Source organism: Odontomachus brunneus, unplaced genomic scaffold, assembly GCF_010583005.1.
Source record: "Odontomachus brunneus isolate Ranch 3 - 2012 unplaced genomic scaffold, Obru_v1 Obru_scaffold_158, whole genome shotgun sequence".
Classification (NCBI taxonomy): domain Eukaryota; kingdom Metazoa; phylum Arthropoda; class Insecta; order Hymenoptera; family Formicidae; genus Odontomachus; species Odontomachus brunneus.
Genome location: NW_022639608.1, coordinates 126,361 through 137,417, shown reverse-complemented (window position 1 = coordinate 137,417; position 11,057 = coordinate 126,361). Strand labels below are relative to the sequence as shown.

Genomic DNA, 11,057 nt, shown 5'->3' with positions numbered 1-11,057 from the left:
TCTCTCTCTCTCTCTCTCTCTCTCTCTCTCTCTCTCTCTCTCTCTCTCTCTCTCCCTCCCTCCCTCCCTCCCTCCCTCCCTCCCTCCCTCCCTCCCACCCCTCTGCCTGCTCCACGGGCACTGAATTCTTCCTCATTGAGCCTGCGCTCATCGGCTGAGAATGAGGCGAAAATGAAATCTGTTCGAAGGAACGCTCTTTTTGTGCGACTGACGGAGAACCCACCTCCTGTATATCACTACCGACGGCGATGGCGACGACGAGTCGCGAAGGGGTACGACAGTTCTCTCTCGTAGGGGGCTCGTTCAGACTCGGAATCACGCAATGCGTAAGACGTCAACCTTTGTACCGCCAAGTGTTACGCGATACAAATGTCACGTCTTGATTAGCAGTCACGGACCATTATTAATTTCTCGCGAGATTTCTATCTGAACTATTTCCGCTCAAACTCTACGTCAGAGCTACGTTTTTTCGTGTGAAAAATCAAGCCTATGGTGATCCTTCAATATTTCGCGATCGAGATGACTAAAAAGTACGGAACAGGTTCCAACGTTGCGTGTAATGTTACGCATACCATTTGCTACTTTGAGACATTTACCCGTGAGGGTATGATTCCGCGTGCCAAAACGCTAAGTTCCACGTATTCTCGTTGCAACCGTTATCGCCTTCTGTTGTTGCATAATAATGTCGTCCGCGTGAGGTAGCAAACCGCGCATTTGCTCTTGAGTAATAATGATCCAGTCGCGGGAAAGAAGTGAAACGTGCGTTTCGCTTGAACTCACGGACGGGAGAAAACACACGGCGTGTTCTCCCGAGACGTCCGGAGAAGTTCGCGCTTGTCCGCCGTGTCCGAGAGACAACGCGGAAAGATCCCGCCAAGAATTCCACGGGGCGAGGTAGGAACACACCCATGAACCCGCCGGATACGCCGGTATACCACGTGCACGCGGGAGCACCCATGCGCGAATAATCCGTGAGCGACACACGTAAATCGCGCACGCAGAGATACGCACAAACCCACACGTCGCCTCGACCGGAGCTTTCTCCGAGCTGACTGCAGTGAACGAGAACCGCCGGAGAACCGGGTATCCGGTGTCTCCTGAATCCACTGTCTGTCCTGAATCCCCTGGTCTCTCTCTTTCCTTTGCCATGTCCGTCGTGTCGGCGCGGAATTGCATTCGTATGTAATTCCAGCGATTTCAATCGCCCAAAGACACGAGGAACGGCTACCTCGTGCTCATTCGCGCGTTTCCATCCTTAAATTTTATTCGGAGAGAAGCATTCTTAAAGTCGTTTAAACTGTGACTACTTTTGTTGCTTTCGAATTGACGACCGTTCCCGTTCACGACGTTGCGGATACAAATTGGATGGGATACCGTTCAGTGTCCGTGTTACAATTCCGTCGTTCTGAACCTTGACCTGTTGGATGTCGGGCAATTCTCATCGAGAGAGCCGAAACGATACCGGTTTCAATGACCGCGGTTTGGGATACCAGGAAAGCGGATCTTTGAACGCGTCGTATAATAGCGTGTGTGTGTGTATTATCTGTCTCTCTGACACATACATACAGATACGAGATTCGCTAAGAAGACCATCGAGTACCCCAGGACAGGGTCACAGACCGAGGCGCGGCGGTGAAAAAGGTCTGGTTAAACTGACGGTTCAACATGAGAGGAAAGGAGAAAAACGCAAAGATGACGAAGCCGCGACGGTGGCGAGGAACGGCTGATGGAGGAGGATGACAGGAAAACGCGCACGCTTTTGTGTGCTCCGAGCGGACGCGCGGGAGGAGTCACGCGTGTAAACACGCGACATCGCACACGCGTGTGCGTGCACCACGTGTCACCGCCTTTCGCGCGCGCCTCCTTCTACCACGGCCGGATCTCCCCATGTACCCGTCCTGCACCGTCTATTTCTACTTCTCGCTCGTGCCCCGCTCGCTCTTTCTCACTCCTAGCTACGGTTGGAGTCCGAAGTGCCCGGCGTTCGAGACTGTCTCTCGCGACCCGCGGTAAGCAAAGCAAACGACCTTCCGTGGAATCTGGACAACCTGTCTGCCCGCCTGCAGCCGCCGAGACCAGGCCTGCACTTGTTCTGCACACGAGTCTCTCGCTCGCTCTCCTCTCTCTTTCTCTCATTCTCTCCGTCGCTCAGTCATCCGTCTCGTTTCTTCGGGCCGCTAACCGCGTCAAGGGTGTCTTAACGCGACCCTTGGGCGATCATTAACCCCACGAGAGAGATCGGGTTAGGGATAATCACACTGGTTGTGCGCGCCGCGCGTGTCGCCGCGCCGATATCCGCGATTTCATGAATGAAAGCTCACTTATCGCACCTCACCGCTGTTATCCTCGCCATAAACCTCCGAGCCGTAAAGCAGCTGTTACCGCGACTTTCGGACTTTTACTTTCCGTCTTTCCTACATGCCTCGGCAGCGGCGCTCGAGGCATGGCGGGTGCGCAGCAAAAATTTCGCGATCCACGTGACCTGCCGAGATTTAAGATCGCAAGCCGAGATCGCCGTGACGACGCATCACATTTATTTTAGGGACACTGATGAATCACGCGGTTGAATCCGCATGACGTGCGTTTATTCTTGAGTCGATCCTACTTGGATCCTACTTTCAATCTCAGTACTCCATTGAATTACGGTTAATTTGACATATTGAAGCCTATATCAACTTTTTTCTATTTAACCTACTAGCCGGGAGATTCTTTTTAGAACCTACTCGGCTAGCTAGTAGATTAAATAGGATGAAAAGAGATTGATATAGGCTTCAAAATTTAATTATCATTGAACCAGGCATTGAATGGAATATTGATGTCGAAAGTAGGATCCAAATTTCGACTCGAGTTGTCTCACGACCCATATTCTGCCCTTTTTTTCTCTCGTCATCTATGTTCAAAGCTTGCATTGTATTTGTGACGCGAGACATCAATTTTCGGCGTATCTTCTCGACGATTTGCAATTAACATTGAGAGCACGACGTTCCTTCGTTATTCATCAACGACGTACCTTATTCTGGCTGGATGGTTTCGCGACGGGACTCCTTGGCGCGATAAATCAACGACAATCTTATCAAATCTTAAGCAAATATTCCCCTTCCAGATACCTCAGGCACGACGTCATTTAGCGTTCGATTATCCGCACCGCGTGTATCGGTCGTGTTGGCGTTTTTCTCGTGGTCGCGTTTCCGCCTGCGACCACCATAATCGTAAGTCCCGATCGGACAGGATGCCGGCGCAAATTTTCCGTAATCGCGGGCTTTCCCCTATATGAGAAATGCGACCGGTGCATTTGAATATCGAGAGCGGGGCGGTCGGCTAGTCGAATCGCCGCTCGCTCTCGCGCGGCAGATACGGTTTTATTAATTACGACCGCCGGTTATGAAATACACGCGGCCGCGCCAATTTCTCGTTCATTCATTAACCGCCTCTATAATTGCGCCGGTAAGTGCGTGGCCGGCCGTAAAGTATCCCGGGCTACGCGCTACGACGAACGCCGATAATTATCGCGGCCGATGGATATCGATCGCCAGGACACCGATGAAATATCGCGGCCTGCGCGAAACGGCTGCCGCGAAATTGTGGATAAATCGAGGGTAACGCTTCGGCTCGTTAACGAGCCGATCTCGAATCGGCCGATCATCGGCCGGCGCTCTCATTAACAAACCCCGGCGTGCTAGCGCCAACGCGTTGTTTTTCCTCTCGTGGCGATTTCCGTCGCGCGAACGCGCGCACTATCCCTCGCTCGACGATTACCGCCGACTCGCGGGAATTGTTGTCGGGTGTCTTCTCGGGAATCCCCGGCAGGGCGATAATTGCCGGCGCGAGATGGTAATGATCGTCACCGTTACGGGTCTCGGCGAGTATCCCGCCGAGATGGGTGTTATTAAGCTCACGGCCGCGAATCGGTCGGCGGATTAACGTTCGACGTCCATTGATTTATATTAACATATTGCGCTATTAATCAAATCGCGCCGAGGCTCGCGTTATTGCGTCCAACGATTCGTTGCCGTTGTCACATTTTGACAGACATCTCGCGCTCGTTCGCGTAATCGCCATTCAGCGAAATGCGCTTAAGATGTCAGTGGAAGTGCCGTGGATTGTCGCGAGATGTATCAATAGCGAGTGGCCTCGCCGATTAACGCCGGTCATTGCGAATGCAGACGCGTCGCGACGCCGGCCACTTTGGGCAGCGAGAGGCGTTGGTATAATTGCGGATAATATCGCGCGCGGCCGACGCAATAAATCGCGTGGCAACAGCTGCTATTAAATCACCGATATTGGACATCATCGCGGCTGACAAAAATGAAAGGAGCGAGCACGGAAGGAGGATGGTAATGCTGGCGATCGCCGCGGATATATCCAGCGATCGGAAAAGCCATGATTAAACCTTTGCCTTGGGCCGCGAGCGCACTAATGCTTATCGCTCCGGCCTGGCGCTTATCTGCGCCTACTGAGAAATGTCTGCGCGTCGAGAATGCGGGAGAAAAGAACTCGATTCCGAAGACGATGCTGGAGCGAGATGCACGCGCTCTCAGGCGAGTATCTCTCGAGGATTATGTATAATTTATTATGACGCATTAATTGAATTTCGTTCTCTCGCGTCACGAGAGCACAGATCGCCGCCGGTGGCAATGATGACGCGCTTAATTGATCCGCAAGACAGGCTCGACGCCGAGTACGGGCACTTTCATCATGCATACGGAAACGAACATTGGATTACCGATTTTTGAACCTACCCCACGTGTTATTATGAAACCGTCGCGGCATTCCGTCGTCGTCGCAGGCAGCGTCTCGCCCGACACGCGATCGCGAAAGATGAATCGACCGGTATCGCCGAGTAATCGGCGAGTTCACCGACAACGAAAGTAACAGTCGCCTGTAATAGTCGGAGGTGTAACACGTCCGCTTCATTCAATACTCGTCGTAAAAATCGCGAAACAGGTGAGACGACTGAAACATGAAATGTGCCCCTTGAGATATGAGATGCACCGTCTAATTTAAAGTTCACGGAAATCCTTTTCCATCCGAAGGGCTGGCCTCGCATCTCAACATTCTTCCAGCTCACGTCGAGGCGTAATTACGCGTTCGCGCGCGCGGACATTACGTTACGTTTCCGCGGCGCGGTCTGTTTTGTCGGGGTCTACGGTTCGCTGAACTTCCCGCCGCGGCTACGGCAGGTCTAATAGTAAACGTAATAACACGCGGTATAATAATATACGATCGACGCAGGGGCGATCGCGCAGAAGAGAGAGCGAGAGAGAGAGACAGAGATATAGAAAGAAACAGAGAGAGAGACAGAGATATAGAAAGAAACAGAGAGAGAAAGAGAGAGAGAGAGAGAGAGAGGGAGGAAAGTGGGGCGCAGGCGGCGTAATCTCAAATCGAGCGAGACCGCGATACCACCGTTTATCGGGCAAGCCGCAATCAAAGCGAGACACCCGTGTTACGCTCGGAGCGGCGAATGCCGAATGGGAGCAAAACGAGACACCGCGGCGGCGGCGACGGCGGCGGTGCCTACTCTCGCCAGGTCGATAGATAGCGGAGACGGCGGTTTTTCGCGCGATTCAAGGAAAATTCGTTCCGCGCCGAGGAATCACGCCGCCGTGAAATCACTTATTGGACGTCCGGACGCGGGAGACACGTCCGCCACCCCTTGGGTACGCGGTACGCACGGCCTGGGCCCGACGGGACCCACCGGGCTCCCCTCGGCGCGTTGCAACATTATTGCTAAGCGTGTACCGCGTTAAAGGGTGTTATTACGCGTATCCGACGGCCGGCTCGGCTCGACTCGGCTCGGCTCGCGGGGCCCCGAGTGCTCGTACGTTTCCATGAGCTTTTCGCCGCGAACAAAACGACCGGCCCCTCGATTGCGTTCCTAGATAGATAGCGCGAGCGCGCGGCCGCAGAAAACCGGCCGCAATTATCCCTTCCGCCGCGGGATCGCGGATCGCGAAATTGTACGAATTAATGCGCGCCCGACGACAAACGACCTGCGCGACTCCTCTCCTCGTCTCCTGCCGCCGCAGTCGATTACACGGCGTTTCCTCGGGATCTAATCCCAACGTCGGCGCGGCCGTGCTATGTGTCCCGCCACGTCGTCTGATCGCGTTGTAATTAATATAATACAATCAGTTAAGGTGGACGCGGGGTTTAAACCCGGGAGCTGTTCCTATAATCTGGTCGATTTGTAAAACACACTGTCGGTTAATGTACTCCTTTCGTTCCCGCTGCGAAGCGGAACGTGTCGGCTTACGTAACGCTTGCATTAATATTTGCGGAGCGATACGCGAAGGGTTCTCTCTCTCTCCCTCCCTCCCTCCCTCGACTTTTTTCTCTCTTTTTTCCGGGCGGAGCAACGTACACAAGGTGCCCGAGAGATCCGTAAAAAACAGTTTGCGCGCGAGAACGCGCGCAACGCGACTGCTCATTATTCCATGTTGATTATAAACATATCAAGTGACGGACAACGATCGCGACGGGTGTACGGGGTAAGCGCGTATCGATTACATTGACAGTTTGCTCGTGCAGAAGTCGGCCGTTTTTTTCTAGGAATAATACAGAATGATTACTTTCCGGTGTGTATCGCGTCTCGCGCGCGCTCGAATTGAGTGATTCAAGTATTTTCTATCGACTTGGCTATCGATGAGTGTACGTTTTTTTTTCTCGCTCCGTTGCGTTCGGGCAAAGCATAACGCGCCATCAGATAGATACGGTGTCCCGATATAATGCGCGCGAGAGAGCGCAATTACGCTCTCCGTCCGAGCGACGCGCGCCGCCGACAATACTCTTTAATGACTAATAATTTCAGGCGATGCCGATAATTATGAAACCGCGCGCCGGCGCGGCTTGACTCGGCTCGATTTCACGATTACCTCGACTCTCGCAATCTGCGGGCGAGTCGAGTCGCCAATGTACGAAAGGCGCGCAAAGCATCGAAATTCTCGCGGAACTCGCTAATTAACGGCCGAGCGACGTCGCGTAGCGCGGACGCGCTAATTGCTTACTCTCCTTAGTTTCTTATCGTGACGCGGGGATAAGCGCTGCCGAGATGGCCGATGCCGTAATGTGGGATCCGACAAAAATCAACAAAGATTAGATCGAGAGAAGGATAGAGACCGCGCTCGTTAAAACTCGTATTTGCTTCGACTTGTATCAGTCATTTGGAGAAGATCGCGAGAGCGTTTCCTGCGCTCCCCTTCCAGTGGCTCTATAAATAACGGAGCACGGCGCGATTTCAAAGTAACAAAATGCAAATAAACCAACGAGATGCCCCTTCGACGTTCTAATTTTCACTCCCGCGTTATTTCTTTACCCGTAGATACTGTCTCGTTGATCGCGCCGATCGAAACGAACTACCTTCCTATCGCCGTTCGTAGACGAAGATACGGCCTCGCGAAGTAGGTATAGACGTAGAGACAGACAGAGAGGCGGATATCGGCCGCGAGACACTTTCATAATTCGATAAACGTACGGATCGATGATTTTGCGTCGGTTTTCTGGGTAGCCGCTCGCATAAAACGCCTAACGCTCCTCGATCACGTGGAATCATGGCGATCGCCCTGAGGAGGGAGAGCTTATCGGCGAACGAACGAGCGGAATCGCGATCGGCGAGACGGAGACGAGGAGAACGCGACGGAAGCAGAGCGAACAAGAGAGAGAGAAAGAGAGAGAGAGAGACAAATGGCCGAGAAAAGAGGCAAGAGGAAGCGAGATGCAGACGGAGAGAAAGGAAGAGAGAGTGAGAAAACAAGAGAGAGAGAGAGAGAGAGAGAGAGAAACGATCGCCGCGAAAGAGGGAGCGAGGAGGCCAGGAGGTGAGAAAGGGCGAAGAGAGGCAGGGTGGAACGAAGGAGGCACCAAGTACAGACGAAGGACAGCAGTGGGAATTAAAAGGAGAGACGGACGACGCGGAGGTCCGACGCTTTTCCCCGTAGAGGACTGGACCGCGGCTGCTGTGGCGGCCATCTTGCCCTCCGACGTCCTCCTTCCGTCCTCCCGCTCCTTCCTCACCTCATACTCTTTCTCTCTTTCTCTCTCTCGTACATGTGCGTGCGTGCGTTTTCCTCACATCCTCTATCGGCCTGCCTTTTATCTTACTTCCTCACCTACGCTCGTCCCTCCTGAGGGCCGCAGGTTCGCGATCCGCTCGTTGCGTCGGATGACGCGGCGACGCGCCACGCGGCGCGACCGTGCACAATGCTCGACCGGATTATCCCCGGCTCCTCGGTCGAGACCGTTCCACAATGGACGCGGAGTGCACGGTTAGCTTGAATGTGGTGCATCCACGCGGATTTCTGCGCGCGCGAGTTCGCGCCCCTCGTCCCTCGCGAACTGCATCGCCCTACGACTCGCGTCCTGCATCCATTGTGGAATAGACTTCGTATACATTAGACAGATCGCCAGCGCGCTATTCCTCGCGACGGCAGACCGACGATGAGGACGCTATTGTGGACTGTCATTTGTAACGAAGGAATTCACAGATACGGCGAATCAAAGTGTAGTAGAACGAGTTTCACGACCGTTCGAGTGGGCATGGTTCTTTCTGCTCTCACGTTTGCATTAGTGCTGTCAGTGTCGACTACCCGGGTACTTCGGATCTTATCCAAATACGCTGGTACTCGTATCTTTTGGATATTACTCCAATATATTAACTTGAGAGCTTTACTCAGACCAAGAGAGTACCTTTGTATTGCGTCTATACTCTACACATGAGTAACTTGCAGCTAAAGAGTTAATTTAACGAATACATGAAATAATTTGACGTTTCCAAATTATTAATTTTTTCAAAATAAAACAAGTAACGAATGAATATATTATATACTTGTAACTATCTACCATTTGGTTGACCGCGGTTAATACCCGCGAATGTAGCTACTCGGGTAGTACCTGACTATAGAAATACCCGTGTTACATTGACAGCACTAATTTGCATGTATGTTCGGGATTTGATTCCAAAAAAGTTTTCCACAATTTCGCAAGAAATAACTTTTCAGGGAATGTCAGAATCGTATCGCGGAGTTGCATAATGGTTACTGATAATATTTCTGAATTCTGCATATGCTTCGCTGGCGCGAGAGTATATGGCACGCATTACGGAAATTTGCGGTCGGCGTTATGGAATTCGAGTATGCTTCGCATGAATTGTACGAGGAAAAAATGTGCCGCGGTCGGCACGGGGAAAATCTTCCAAGTACGAATGCGAAATAGTGATATCATTATTTGGCATCGCGTGACTTCGCAACTATCGATACATGGCGTTACGCAAACTTCACGATGAATTATCGCGCAAGCCATATATCTGATGTTTCCGATCGACACCGCGGGCTCACTGTAAAAGCGGAATTAATTATCCGTTACAGTTGCTGACATAATTCCTAACATTATCCTCGCGCGACGTTAATTTAATATAACCGCTCCGTGCGTCGTCTGGGAATCGAAGCACGCATGCATTTCAGCGTGCGTTTTAGCATACAAAAGACTATTCACTCGATAAATGCCAAACGGACCGTTCCGTATGCTCGTATTGTTACGGGGCTGGTTGAGAGAACGATCGCGGCGTAAAGGAGCAATCGACAGCACCCAATTCCATTCATACTCGACTCGCGCTTACGTTCCGTATTCAACCGGTCTCGGGATCCTGAATGAACTAGCCTCGTATCGGTCGTCAGACGTGCAGAAACAAATCACGGATCGCGCAGACGAAGCGAACATATATCTCTCTCTCTCTCTCTCTCTCTCTGCCGGTGTCAGCGCGCCGCATCCGTCCGATTCCGCGGCTACGGTTCTAACTGTTCCCCGAGTCATTCAACGTACGAAGTACCTGGGTAATTTACGAGCGCTCCGTATGGAAATGTACGGGCTTTACCGGCAAGGTGCACGCGTGTACACACACACACACGTACGCACGCAAACACGCATCGCACGCATGTCGATCCTGCATCACAAGGTATATAGGATGGTCGGCGCAACGTGCATATCTTGTAATGTGCAGGTAGAACTTGTCAAACTGAATGAAAAAGTCCTCCACCATTGTGCAAACAAACACTTGAAATTTTGAGATATCAATTTTTTGGCAAATGAGGATGATGAGAGTGCGTTGAGACAAGATCCTTAGGTTCGTCCAAAATGGAATTTCTTAAGATATCTAAATCAATTGACAGCTTTCTTGACAAGGGCGGACGATGTGCAATTCTGAACAATACACGCTTCCACTGTACAGCATTACGTACTGTCTACAGTTGCCAAAAGACTATTAACTGATTCAAGCATTTTAGATGAGACTCAGAAGATTTGATTGAGACTTAAAAGATCTTGAACAAGCAAAATCGTGAACATTTTTTTTCGTTCAGTTGCATGTGTTGCGCCGCCTATATATACTCGAATGCAGTGAAGATGCTTTGTTTTCAAGATATCGATCTTTTTGCTGACTTGATGTTCATTTCAAAGAATAAAAATGATGAGAGGTTGCGGAAAATCGTGAAACAAGATTTTCCGTACTCGCGTTGACTTGACAAGCCGATCGCAGAATGGAGTTTCTCTCTCTTCAAATTCTCCAATATTAAGAACACCCGATCACGATGTGCACCCGACGTAATGATGCTGAATATCGGAAACAGAGTAGCCCGTACACCTCGACATTATCGATGTATCGCATGCATTCTTAGCCGGCGGGCAAACATATCGGGCGGGTGTTCTTGCGTGCGCCTCATGCGTGCCGTTTCATGCATGCGTGCACGCACGCGTCCTCCTTATTTTGGCTTTTTGCCCTTCGGGGCACCGACATACAGCATAAGGATACGGCCGACGAGGACGACTAATTGGATTTTTTCCGCGGCTCGAGGACGCGCGGTTAAAGGACCGGAGAGTAACAAAAGCTGCTCCCTCGCCGTAGGCGCCTTTTACGCAGCTAAACTATCCCGGAGGAATTCGAAATTGCGCGCGCGCGCGCGATCTGACGCGGCACGGAGCTCAGCGCGTTGGCTGCGCTCTCGCGTTCCAGCGATTTGCGATCTGAATGTCGACCGCTCGACGATGCACGCGAAATAACAGATATT

At 51.6% G+C, this 11,057-nt stretch overlaps 1 protein-coding gene across 11 annotated transcripts in view; it reads right to left on the bottom strand.

Moving 5' to 3' along the window:
- The window catches only part of LOC116850882 (protein grainyhead), a 172,874-nt gene that overhangs the window by 91,963 nt on the left and 69,854 nt on the right, over positions 1 to 11,057 (bottom strand). The window lies entirely within an intron of this gene.